Genomic DNA, 14,804 nt, shown 5'->3' with positions numbered 1-14,804 from the left:
AAGATTAGTTGCAAGTTTTATGGAAACACTAGTCCTCTGCTGAGGCAACTCTCATTGGTGGAACAGATGAGGAAAATTGACGATAGTTGTTTTACTGCTTTTATTTGCTGTTATTGTATTTTTGTATTATATAAAAAAACTTATAAAGAAAAAAAAACGAAATATTTATTATAACGACCAAACACCCCTAAACTAAAAAAAGCAGTAATAAGACCGGTTATAGCCTGTAGATCGGAAGTAATGTAGCTTATATAAGAAGATGAAGAAAAACTAAGAATAATTGAAAGAAAAATTATGAAAGGGTTACACGGCCCAATAAATACACACCAAGTAAAATATAGAATACTGATGAACTGCTAAATAATAAATATAACTGAAGGGGAAGATACAGCAAAATTGATTAAAGCACAAAATCTGAGATCGTTTGATCACATATAAAGAAAAGAAAAAGACGCACTAATTAGAAGGAGCATCATCATCATCGTCATCATTCAGCCTAAACTTGACCACAGCTGAACGTAGGCCTCCCGTAGTTCACCCCACAAATTCCTGTCCTGAGCTGCTTTCATCAAATTTTGACATGCCCGCTTTAGGTCATCTGTCCATCTTGTTGGTGGTCGCAGACGCGTATCTAGAAATTCATAATAGGGAGGGCCAGACTTACCTCATTTACAGTGATGCCACAGCTACAGATTTTTCGGTATATCTACCGAATACCTGTCAAATCAACCGATCTGCCTAATTCTCCTTTTCTCTACCGACAAATGAAAATTCTTAATTTTCAAATTAATCTGCCGATTTTTTTTTACCGAAAAATAAAAATTATTAGAAAAAAATTTTTAGCGGATAGATTTGGCAACAGAGTTTAGTCAATTTTCAAGAATTCTTTAATTTTACTAACTTTTACTAGCTTGTGACACAATGTGCGAACCAGCAGATACGGATTTACCGATATCAATTTTATGACCAGTCCTTTGTCCTTTTATATTATGATTTTGGGAGTAAAATGTATCTACATGAATCTGAATAGTGAATACTGATTGTGGCTTATTTTGATATAGAAGATAATTCCAAACTAAAAATAGTATTTATATTAATATCTTAAAATAGGAGAAATTTATTTTGCACCATTTTAACTTACAGTATTTCGACATAACTAAAGAACATTTAAAATTTTTCTCGTTCTCAATTGCTTCAATATCCGACATTGTTTTGTTTTTAAACGATTATAAAGTGTAAAAAATCATGTTTTTGCATATAAAACATTCCTTGTAGATTTTAGATAAAAATGTTTCAAATAAATATTCTAGATCTTAATAGTTTTTAATTTGAAATACATAAACAATTGGAGATAATTGCAAAAAAACCCTTATTTTTGCAGTAATTTATAAATTTTAACAACTTATAACTATTATTTATTACAACAAAAATTTTTAACTTATTTTTTAAACAATTATACAGCTTTCAAATAAGATTATTTTGTATCTTGAACGTTAATAGGTACACGTGTGGTAAGTTTTTTTAAAAAGTCTACAACAGGAAAAAATATGCAGTTTTATTTTATTATAAATAAATTAATTCCTTATAACAAAACTAAAGCATCCTTGATATTTAGTATTGCGTTAGTTAGACGGCTCTACTCGAGTTACTTTGGATTAAAAAAAATGAAGAAAATTGCTCTATAATACCTAGAAAGCCGAGAAAATACATTTTTTTAAGGTATACCGATTTTAAACTTTGAATGATTTTTATGATGAATGGTGATTATTGATCATTACATGATGATGAATGTAGTTTATTTTTGAATACTCGTACCTAAAGTATCATGTTTTTGCAATGTGACAGCTAGGGAGCGGATTTATATGCGATCAATTTTGATGAAATATGCGCATATATATGCAGTAAAAAATTACGAAATATGCGCAAGATATGCACAAAAATTCAAAAAATGCACATTTTGAGAAACCACAAATTTTCTGTTCTCTATTCTAGGGGGTTCTTTTATAGGGGGTGGGGGCAATTTTATTTATTATCTTTCAAATAAAATCATTATTTTTTATATATGCAATTTATTCACATTTTTTACAAAAAATGATACCAGTAGTTACCTATTAAAAATAAAACAACAATATCACTATAATATCTTTTTTTATAATTATAATTCCCTACAATGTGCTTTTCCAAATTTTTGGGGAAAAAAGAGATACCGGAGAAAGTAAAAACGGCAGTCGTTAGATCAGTAGTTAGACCAACAATCATGTATAGCAGCGAGACATGGACATTGACGGGGAGACAAAAATCCAGAGTCAATGCTATGGAAATGAGATTCCTGAGGAAAATAGCAAACAGAAAGAGGACAGACAAAGTATAAGACGAAACAATCAGACAAGAACCTAAAACTACAACCAATCAATGAAAAAATAGTAGATGGACAACTTAGATGGTTCGGGCACGTGTGTAGAATGTCGAACGCGAGACTAACAAAACGAATGTTCGAATCGAGAGTGCAGGGGAAAAACAAAAGATCGGTTAACATGGAGGCTACAATGCCAAATTCAACTCCACAAGCCTTAAAGGTAGAAAGGCTTAGGACTAAGTAAGTAAGTAAGTAAGTAAACTTTAATGAGGAAGCAGCCAAATATTAGGCATTTATTAAAGAAAAAAGATGAAGAAAGCAATCTTAAAACTCACCATTTTACTACGTGCTTTGCAAAATAAGTTTCCATTGCTGTAATGAAGCTCGGGATATAGGTCTGGATCACGCGTATGAAAAAAAGTTGATTAATAGCAAGCTGAAAATTTGTTAATAGCTTAAGGGTGTCTAGTCGGACAAACTTTGATATATGGGAACGCTGGAACAGGAGAAGTTTTAATTGTGGAACAGGTTAAAAATTTGGAACGGTCAGACCACAAAAACGGCACATGTATTTTGTCCGACAGAACAGACTTAAACTCTTCGAACAGAGATTAAACTCTCATGCAAAAATCAGACTGCTATTTATCACCAAATGGGCGTTTTAATGAGTGGAACATGTAGAATATGTCAAATGACAGGAATTATGACAGGTGATAAATAGCAGTCTGATTTTTGCATGAGAGTTTAATCTCTGTTCGCAGAGTTTAAGTCTATTCTGTCGGACAAAATAAATGTGCCCTTTTTCGTGTTCTGACCATTCCAAATTTTTAACCTGTTCCACAATTAAAACTGCCCCTCTTCCAGTGTTCCACTATTTCAAAGTTTGCCGGACTAGACACCGTTTAGCTATTAACAAATTTTCAGCTTGCTATTAATCAACTTTTTTTTCATACGCGGGATCCAGACCTAATAGGTTTTGATCCAAGAATAAACCAGGCTAGATTCTTTCGGCATATTGCACTATTCACAAATAGAAGTATTAAACAAAAATTAAACATACGCATTGACCGACTAAAGGTAAATAATTTTACTGATTTACGGGATCTGATGTAAAGCATGAATATTTCAATTTCCGTTAGAAAATTGTAAAACTATGGTTAAAGCTGTAAATTCTCTTAACAATAGGGGATTTAAAAGAATCACCAGAATTATAGGTATCTACTAAATATAATAAAAGTAAATAAAATTCGGATTTCCCGGTAAACCATCCTTCATCATTTTAACATCCTACAATCATTTTATAACGGCGTACTATAAGCACTATAAGTACTTTGTGTAAAGATCGGGTATTTTCTAAGAAAAAATGAAGAGGCAGTGAATGAGCCGTCTCTCTTCAGGTAGTTCTCGAATTAATAGATACGAGAGCCTGTGCGGGGAAATATTTTGTGTCGAATTAAAAAATTTAAAATTTTTTTTGGACCAAAATATTTTTAAATAGGCACAAAATATGCATGTTTTTTTAAAAATATGCAAAATTTAGTAAAGTTATCAAATATGCGAAATATGCATGCAATATGCATTTAGCATAAAATCCGCTCCCTAGTGATAGCAAAAGAAGCAAAAAATGAAATCTACGGAAATTTTACTATTTCTACCGAAAAAATAGGAGCAGTCTCCCGAAATTTTGTCCAAGACCTGTGGCAACACTGCTCAAATATTATATTTTCCAGATTTAGCCATACGACTCACACTTACTCTAAGGATAAAATACACTATATAATCCCAGATACCTACGGTATCAAAAGGATTGATAGACAATTCACGACTATTAATCTCACTGGTCGTTCTTTACCATAAAGATTAACCTTTCTACCATCAATGGGTAGGTACGCATGGATTATCTAGTAAAATACAAATTTTTATATCTTTATTGTATCGCAAATTTGAAACGTGCCTTTTCATAAGATAAGGTTTATACCCAGTGTAATGTATTTGCATTTTAAAATATCATTTTTGTTATATTTTGAATTGAGAAAAATATTTCCGTTGTTTATGGTTCCACCGGTACCCAAACAAATGCGCCTGCAGATTATTTTTCAGAGAAGGGTGTTTTATTAGATTTTATGGCTCCTTTCAATTCTTTGGAAGCGGTTGTCGTGTAATTTAGTATTGTACTGATGGCTTAAAGTTTAGAGTTGACTCTAAACCCGTAATACCCGCTGACCCCCTGTATCCGCGCCTGGGTGGTCGTTCTCTGCTTCGAAAGGTGTCCTGTCTGGGCCTCCACTCGAGAATACGTTTCGTCCATCTGCCGTCCTTCGTTGGCGGCATGTCCTGCCCAGCCCAGGGCTAGGCCGGGAAGGATAACGAACTGGAAATCAGTAATAAACAAACCAAGAGGAAGACCAAAAATAAGATAGAAACATCACTAAAGGATATATCAAAGATGGAAATTGCAAACTGTTACCAAAATATTCAGGAACGGAGAGAGAGGAAAAAGATAGAAGATAGAGCAAAAAACATAATAATCTTTACAAAAAGCTCACTGAATATTTAGCGAGCTAAACTCTACCTAAAGCCATAGGTCTATACAAAAACCAAAAAAAAAATAATAATAAATGTGCCGACGTTTGTACCTTAATGTTTTAGCAGTATTATAAAATAATATTAATTACTGTTCCAATTGTCAAATAAGCCACAGTTTAACTTGAAAAATTATTTTATTGACACATAAAGGAAAAGATTCCTCTCATTGGCTGTATACCATAATAAAAAACTTACTAAGGAAGTAAAACCTCACTTGTAGGTAAATGGTATATAAATTTATTAAAATTTTTATCTAAAATGATCCAAATTGGATTGAAGTGGGTACATCTATGGTACAAAAATCACACAAACGTTTTCGGACCAATCAGTCCATTATCAGGTAGAAAACCTAAAATAAGCAAACCACTGTATTAAAAGAGGCCAAAATGAAATTTTTGACTGTTTGAAAGTTAAGAAAATTAAAACATGTGGTTACTTATTTTAGATCCAAAGTAGTTGGAACTAGCTACATAGTTAGGTCAAAAGACCTTAAAATTACAATAATCAGGCCATTTTGTTGTAGCCGAAATGGCCTGATTATTGTAATTTTAAGGTCTTTTGACCTAACTATGTAGCTAGTTCCAACCACTTTAGATCTAAAGTAAGTAACCACATGTTTTAATTTTCTTAACTTTCAAACAGTCAAAAATTTCATCTTGGCCTCTTTTAATACAGTGGTTTGCTTATTTTAGGTTTTCTACCTGATGATGGACTGATTGGTCCGAAAACGTTTGTGTGATTTTTGTACCATAGATGTACCCACTTCAATCCAATTTCGATCATTTTAGATAAAATTTTTAATAAATTCATATACCATTTACCTACAAGTGAGGTTTTACTTTCTTAGTAAGGATTTTATTGACGTTTTAACTTCCACCTCGGACGTCGTTATCAAAATACAAAATATTAATAAATGATTATAAATAAAATATTAATCGTTAAATTGTGGCTCATTTCCCAATTAGAATAGTAATTTACATTAATGCCACAAATAAATAGCATTAGAACAGTATGAAAATAATGTTAAATTTTAGAGAAATAAATAAAGATAAATTTTAAGAAAAAAATCGTACTCATATAATATTAAATTAAAAAAAAATAACTATCAACTTTCCATAGCTATCCAATCAATAAGAATTATCTTAGGAGAGTGTTCTATGGAACTTAAAAATTTATGTAATGACATCCTTTGATAAGGTTAGGATATGCAAAATGCGTTCACTTCCCGACTTCAATTATTTTTATTTTGTTACGTTCGATGTGATTAAAAATAAGACGATTTTTACCCTCCGCCTCTCCCCCTTCCGCCACCACAAAAACATCATTTTTTCGTTTTTTTTTTTATTTTTTAGGAGGGATGCAATCAATTTCAAATTTCAAAAAATTCACACCCATAGTTAAGGTTTTTTAAAATATTTTTATTTTTATAGAACCATAGGTTGAGCGTGCATAAGCTCAAAATGCATATTCAACATTTTTTTTGAGATGGCCGCAGGCTTATTTTTTTATTTTGTGGATTTTATCAAAAATTATATTTCTAATTTTTTTCAGATTTTTTTGCGTAATGTGCGCCACTTTCAAATATCCGAAAACCGGTCTTTTGGGGGTTTTTGAAGATTTTCCCCATTTTATAGACAAAATAGATAAAATCAAGGTTTTTATATAGTCTATATAAATTTGGAAGTAACTGAGTCTTTTAGGACATTTAAAGACAATGAGAGAAACAGGTTCCATCCCCCAAAAAAGACCCCCCAAAACACACGTTTTTGGGAGTTTTGAGCATGTGTCTCCCATTTTTGAATATTCTACAGGACTCAATTACTTCAACTTATATATCATCATTCTCTTAGCCTTATCTTATATGAATATGATTACTTCAACCGTTGACTGAATATACGGAACGCTTCAACTTATAAAATATAACCTATAAAATAGCCTTGTTTTGATCTATTTTGATGTCTATAAAATGAGCAAAATCGCCAAAAACCCAATAAAAAACAGTTTTTCAAATTTTTTAAGGTGGCGAACCTTACGGGAAAATTAAAAAAAAAATAGAAATATAGTTTTTTATAAAATACACAAAATAAAATAAAAGTTAGACCTGCAGCCATCTCCAAAAAAAGTTACACGCTTTAAAAAAATACATTTTGATGTTATGTACCATCAGCCTACGTGTCTACAAAAATAAAAATGTTTTGTAAAAGCGTCAACTATGCATGTGATTTTTTTGAAATTTTTAAATTGATTGCATCCCACCTAAATAAAATCAAAAGGGAAAAATGTCGCTTTTGGTACCAGGAGCAGTGGAGAGGGGTGGTGGGTTAAAATTGAGATGAGTCTCTTTTTTTTAATCATATAAAACGTAAAAAAATAAAAAAAATTGGATTCTCGGAGTGAGGGCAATTGCGTATCTTAATGGGAGCACCCTTTCAACTAAGCCTGGTAATAGGGTACAAAATATAAATTATAAGCCGATCGCTTTACCTTAGATCACTAAATGATTAATTTGGATTATTACTACTTATTCTTTCTTTGCTAATATAGTTAAAGGGGATATTGTTATGTAGTTTTCATAAAGTGCACTAAAAGCGCTGTTTCACATTATAAGAATTTTGACCGTACGATGGTTGAAATTTACATAGTGGCTCGAGCAATCATATGGAATCTTTCTCCCTTCGCCGAACGTTTCAAGCGGTGAAAGGAGAAAGATTCCGAGCCACTATGTAGATTGTAACCATCGCACGGTCGAAATTCTTATAATGTGAATCAGCGCTAATATAACCATCTATTATTTTGTTGAATATACTACATAAAGAAGTGATTACGCAAGGGTGGGTTGCGTTAAAGAGCTGAAGGAGTCGCGAAATGATTTCCAAATAGAAGGAAACTACACTTGAGAGCAAAATAATCGACTAACTCGCTGAATTGTAGTTTATGCTTAACAATTTCATGTTGTGTTCTTTAAATTAAAACAACTAATGCAAAAAAATTTTGTTTATTAATTATAAAGTTTCTTAAAAAATAATTGTTTCATGCCAATCGGCAATGTGTTGTAACAATTGTCTGCTTCTGCATGGAATAGAGAATGCAGCAAACATTGTAACGGGCATGGTCTACGCAATTTAGACCTCTATGAATTTGCTGGTGGTCGTCTCAGTCGCTTTTCAAACGTTAATCTGTGTATGCACTTCGAAGTCCGGTAAGTGAATATTTTACTAAATGGATACTTCACCATTGAAGGCGGTCCTGGTAATTGCATAATTACTAGAGGTATATAGTGATGTTGATTATAGTTACTTTTGAGTATTCGTTACAAATCGTTACTTTTGTATAAAATAATCATTTACAGTATTCGTTACTTTAGTCCTGTCGCCAGGGGGGGGGGGGGTACAACGGCCTTCTTAATTCAGATGGACTTACCCAAGTTTTTTTTATGTATTTTGGCCCGTAGAACACGAATTTTTTGGGTAACAGTTGATCCGGATGTCGATAAGATTGTTATAAACAAAGAACTTGAGGAATTACATAACAGCGATTTCTCGAAAAACAAAACATTTTTTTGTATTTTTTGGGTCATTCTAACCAAAAAATGTTCCTTCAAGTTTTTTCGTAGTGTAACGGTCACGTTACGAAAGTAGCTCTTTAATAATTATTATTATTATTTTCCCTCGGTCTCTCATTTAAATTCTCGTATAGGACCACTGAGGTGACGTCATACCTCGGTGATGGAACGTACTCCACCTATCGAGAATTATTCGGGTTCTGAGAGAATTTGAACCTTGGCGGAGAAACGCCTCTCGTTCTTTACTTGACTGTGAGCTGTGGTGTCGAATAGATATACCATATAGAATGGCGGATGATTTCCTCCAACTTATTTTATCACATAAGAAATTTAACGTAAAGTAAAAAGTTACCACCAGGGATTGTCTGGAGTGAGGAGACATGTGGATGACAACTCCTGTTGGAGTATAAATAGGAATCATTCGGTGAGATCTACTTTTTCATAGTAATTTTTTATGTATAGCCTTGGTTTTTGTGATGGAACCTTTGAGATATTAGGTTCATTGTTAAATTTCTTAGTCAACTCATTATTTGGATTTTATGTAGATTATTTCGATTATTGAATATTCATTCAATGAAAATTATATATTAATATATTTTTTGGTTAGACATAACCAAACATATGCAATTCTCAATTAATATTAGAAATAATTATCATTTCTCTGTAGGTTTTAAATTTATTGAACCTCCAATATTTTTATAAATTCTATATATTTTTACAGATATTCCCTCAGATAAATCATATTCAAATTTCACATTTATCATTATTTGTTCATGTGTTCACACTCAAAATAGTTCAAGGTTACCTGAGATTAGTTTTTGTTCCATCTTAATGATCGGTTTTTCTATGTTAATGCTTCTAAAAAGTTTCCTCAATTATTTCTTCTTCCCTTTACTTTTTGCTAATGTTTAAAATGGGAAATAAAACTGGGAATGTTTTTAGCCATTTGGGAGAAACCCTACCATGAAGTCCTAGACCCTATTTGACCACCTTGGGAAACCACTACAGCCACAGTCAAGTCATCATTGGGTAGTAATTTTGGGAGCAAGCTATGGGAGCGTTCCAGCTCAATTTTCGTCTTGGCACCTGGGCCTACAGGAGTCATGGGGGCGCACCATCCTGGTGCATCATTTTCTAGGATGTAACCGCAACCTCATTTGGGAACATTTAGTGAGGTGTTTTAGTAACTATTGGTTTTTTTTTATATTACAGACTATCTGTTAAATACACGATGTTTTTTTTCCAGATTTAGGTTACCTCTGGTTTTTTTTTGACATATTTGTATATTAGATTATTTGGTTCCCAAACTTTGTATCTACGGTAACTTCTTGTGCACAGGAATAAGCCTAGAGAAAATTAGGTTTTTAATACTTTATTATTGCTTTGATATTGGTTTATGTAATTCGGGTAAATTTATTTTTTAATATTACTAGCTTGTTTCCCAAATATTTTACTGTTAGTCGCTTTATTCCATTTGTTCGGTTAATTTAGGTCATCGTCGGTATTTATCTCAACTTCATTTCTACTTTAGTCAATTATATATTTAACTTTATTTATTCATTATTGTATTTTCCCTTAGTGAGGCTTGGGCCTATTTATTTGTAGTATTTTCATCTTTGTCAGTTTCCTTTAGTTGTACGTAGCAGGCGTACTATAACCATTTGGTAGAAGACTTATGTAATTTTGTACCCTATATGTTAGTGAAAGGTAATTTTGTAACAGGTAACATTGTTGTTATCTTAGGTTGAACATAACTTTTGCAAACTTTTGTCATGTTAGAGTCACATAATATGAACTTGTTTAACTCAGAGATTGTTAAAAATCTGGTAGTTCATTTTAATAAATGTTTATTTATTTTGTATATCATTTATTTTTTTATTACTCCTTTATGTTCATTATTACAGGTTTAATATATTTAATATTTGACAGCAGTGTAAGATACCTGGGAGAATGATCGAAGATCATTTTCATGGCGCCCATGATTAGTTAGTTTTATTTATTTTGTTCGTTTTTAGTCATTAGTCATCTCCATTCATTTTCAGTACATTATTCTTATTTTATTATTTCATCTTTTAGTCATCATTACTATCTATATAGAGCTACTGTTCTTCGACAGGCATGCAAACGAGCCGTATCCATCCTTGAGTGTCAAGTGGTTTTCTTGCATCTCTTGCTAGCCAACTCTATTCCGTTTGCCTCTGTCTCTTCCCACTCCTACTTCTATCCCTTCTAATTCCCCTTTCTTCAGTACTGCACTTTAGTAGTATTTTTTATTTTCTTACTTCGGCTTCAACCTAGAAGCCACTTCATCCTATTCTTTACACTCACCCACTACATCTTCTTTTCAGCCACAACTATTTAGTTACCTAGTCTAGTCTATTTTTTTTTCCTTACTTCTGTTGGAGTACCTATATCTTTCTTTTTACTTTCACTCCAACAGAAGTTTTCTCCTTACTTCTGTTGGAGTATATCACTCCAACAGAAGTTCATTTTGTTACACTGGCTGCCCAATGCGTGGTGCCAACCGTTTATGGTTTTAAGACAGTAGTTCTTTTAGTTCATTTTTATTTTATTGGAATTTTTGTATTATTAACTTTTTGATATCTTTGTATACATGTTACTTCTGATTTATTTTTGGTCTTTAAAATTTTATTAATACTAAACAGGTAGACTTATACTGCTTTTGATTTTGATTAGTTTATTTCGATACCTCATTTTTAGTTTTAGTGGTACAGCTCATATTTTAGTTTGAATTTTGTATTTTTATTGGAAACGTATTTGTGTATTTAGAATGAATATACATGACTGACATTATGTTCTATTATTATGGATTTTTAGTCCTTCTACCAATGGTAGTATGTTTGCACGTACAATTAATTATTGACTATATGCATATATTTTTTTTCTAGTGTGGTTATATGTTACACCTAACTAGAAATTATTTTCAGTATTTAGGTATTTTATTTAATTTATTGATTTGATTATTTATATATTTTGCTGGCATTTTGATTTGTTGGTGTGTCGCTAATATTTTCTCCATATGTATCTTTGTCTTACAAACTTTAGATTATATTTTATATTTGTTATTTTTGATATTTGGGTTGTTTGGTAAGACAGGCACACACCACAAAGCAATATCGGTCCACAACATTAGCTTCTATACATGATACGTTGAATTCGCATGGTTCGGATGATTACAGATGGTCATCCAAATTTAATTTCTTTAATTGGTAGTGTTAAACATTACAATGATAAATTGTATAGTAAAGTAGTTCCATTATCCATCTCACCTTCTAGTTTGTTAATGTTGATAATAATATTATACCAGTGTGGGTACCATAATATAATGCTTATATAAATCAGATGCTTTGGGTTGAGATGTAAATATAAATTTTTTGTTAGCTAAGAAGCATTGATAATAGTCCTTATTTGTCTATTAAGTTTTAGAACAATACTTAGAAGAAGATTGACTTAACAGTGGTTGAGCCAATCTCTTCTTTGGTTTGCCTTTAGCTCAATTTTTATTGTTATATTTTAATCTAATGTTTTTAATCATCAGGTAGTGCAGGTACCTACATTACTCGATTTTATCTTTTGGCTTTGTTGTCGATGACTTTTAATTTATTATTTATTAATTTAATTATTATGTAGTACTCTCGTTTATGAGCTTATCATTTTGTTGCATTATTAATGGTGCACTTTTCAATATGTAAGCTCAGACAAGTACGTTGGTTTAATATTGATATTTTGTATGGAACTATGGAACTTATCATAATGTACACTACTATATCTCAGTTTATGTGTTATATTTTGAATATTTGATTACTTACTATTTTTTTATATTATTTCTATATCTTGTTCTTGGATTTGCCATAGTGGAAAGATGTTGTGGTTTATAATTTGTTATTGGGTTACTCTATTAACATTTGTCTCCAATATCTTAAACACTTTATAATAATTTATATCCTTATATCCTACACACTATGATTCTGGAATTAGTTTGGAAGTTTGAGGTATGTACGGATTCTTAAGTCTCTAAGTCTGAATGTATGCATGGTATGTGGTTGTATGCATAATGTATGTATGTATGGATGATGTATGTAGGTATGGATAATGTATGTATGTATGAATGAGGTAGGTATGTATGGATGATGTATGTATTGATTTCTTCTTTTGGACTAGTTTGTCATTACTCTGTTGATACTCTGATTTGTGAATGCGTGGGTTCGAGGTTGTTGCTCAGCAACTGATCACTGCTGTTCGATTGACTTCGTGATCTATGTCTTTCATGGCTGAGTACGCAGATGTTTTTTTTTTCATCATAATATTTCTGGTCAGGAAATGTTGGCCACATTTCCTAACCATTCTTCTGTAATTAGTCCAATTATTCCAGTTACATTTTTACCATTAGATAGGGAAGTATTTAGTTCATATTAGGTCTTTTACTTCATAGTATGTTTGTACTTTGAGTTGATGAATAAACAGGGATAAATATCTTGCGCACTTGTTTATAAATCAATGCTTAGGCCATCCCTATACATAGTAGGTTCGTTAAGTCAGTATTTGGAGTGTTTAGACAGATGAGTTGTCCATTTGAGTATATTCCCACTTCTTTCCTTAGGCATTAGTTTTGTTATTTAGATTTTGGAAGATTTCCTGAATAATTCCAGGTATGTGAGAACGCATGAATCTGCAGTTTTATTTAAAACTTGTTGCTCGTTCTCGTCAATTTTTTTTCTTATCACTTATCCTATTTTTTTTTCCTATCACCTATCACATATTTTTTTTTCCTATCACTTATCATAGTGTCATAGAACTTATGAGTTCATCATTTATTCTTTCTCTTTCTTACTTATTCTTACATTATTGGTACCTTATCTGAGTCTGGTTATTCTCATACATCTGTTGTAGCAACTATATAGTTCGCGAATACCAGCATGAATTAAGTTATGTATTTTCTAGAATACTTTAGTCAATACACTTTAGGTATTTATCTTACCCTTGATTTAGTTTGGTTACCTCTCTGTTACTTAGTCTGTTAGTAATTTTTTTCCTGACTTATTTTGGATTACTTAGTTTAGATAGGTTCATATTACCGGATGAGGGTGTATGTAGACCTAATTTATTTATTTTGTTCAGTATTAGTTACCATTGGATCCAATAATTTAGTTTATTTAGTATTAGTAAGAATTGGTCCATAAATTTGCCTGATCGTTCTTCTTTGGATATACTCCTATATAAATCTGGTGTCCATTGATAGTCCGATTCTGGATAAGTGTCCGATTCTTCATTTATTTTGTGTATTTGGTTGGATAGGTTCGTATTACCGGATGTGGGTGTACGTAGACCTGATCTGTTTATGTGGATTAGTATTGGTGTGAATTGGTCCATAAATTTGCCTGGTCGTTCTTCTTTGGATATGCCTTTTATGAATCTGGTGTCCACTGATAGTCCGACTTTGGATTAAGTGTCCGATTCCACATTTATTTTGGTTATTGAGTTTTGGATTCCTTTGGTATGTTCAGCATTGGTATTATTTGGCATTAGGGAGAGTTGTTCCATAAATCTTCCTGATTGTTCTTCTCTGGATATACTATTATGAATCTGGTATCCATTGTTAGTTCAATTTTGGATTAAGTGTTCAATTCTTTACTTATTTTAGTTACTGATTTTTTTTTATTCACTTTGGTACATTTACTTTTGATATGGTTCGAATTGGCTCACACCTTTTCCTGGTTGTTCCGTCCTTGGATATACCCTTTATAAATCTGATGTCCATGGATAGTTCAATTTTGGTTTTGGTGCCCAGTTCGACACTTAGCATTATTATGAACTTTAGTGCAATATTTAGTTCTGTTTTGACTTTTAAGCAATATTATGTCAATATTTGGTAGCAGAGAGTAACATAGTAACATTTTAGCATGAGTTTGAGTCATATATTTATTGATTTTTCCTTGACCATTAGTTTATTCTTATTGGTAATCTTGCGAATCAACGTGGATTGTTAGAGTATTGTACAGTTAGTTGTTATTATTTTGAAGTTTAGAAAAAAAAATTTTATGGATACAATTTTTTTCCCAAGTAGAAGGGGATTGTAACGGTCACGTTACGAAAGTAGCTCTTTAATAATTATTATTATTATTTTCCCTCGGTCTCTCATTTAAATTCTCGTATAGGACCACTGAGGTGACGTCATACCTCGGTGATGGAACGTACTCCACCTATCGAGAATTATTCGGGTTCTGAGAGAATTTGACGTTTACCTTGGCGGAGAAACGCCTCTCGTTCTTTACTTGACTG

This window comes from Diabrotica virgifera, chromosome 7, assembly GCF_917563875.1.
Source record: "Diabrotica virgifera virgifera chromosome 7, PGI_DIABVI_V3a".
Classification (NCBI taxonomy): Eukaryota; Metazoa; Arthropoda; class Insecta; order Coleoptera; family Chrysomelidae; genus Diabrotica; species Diabrotica virgifera.
This window is presented reverse-complemented; position numbering follows the sequence as displayed.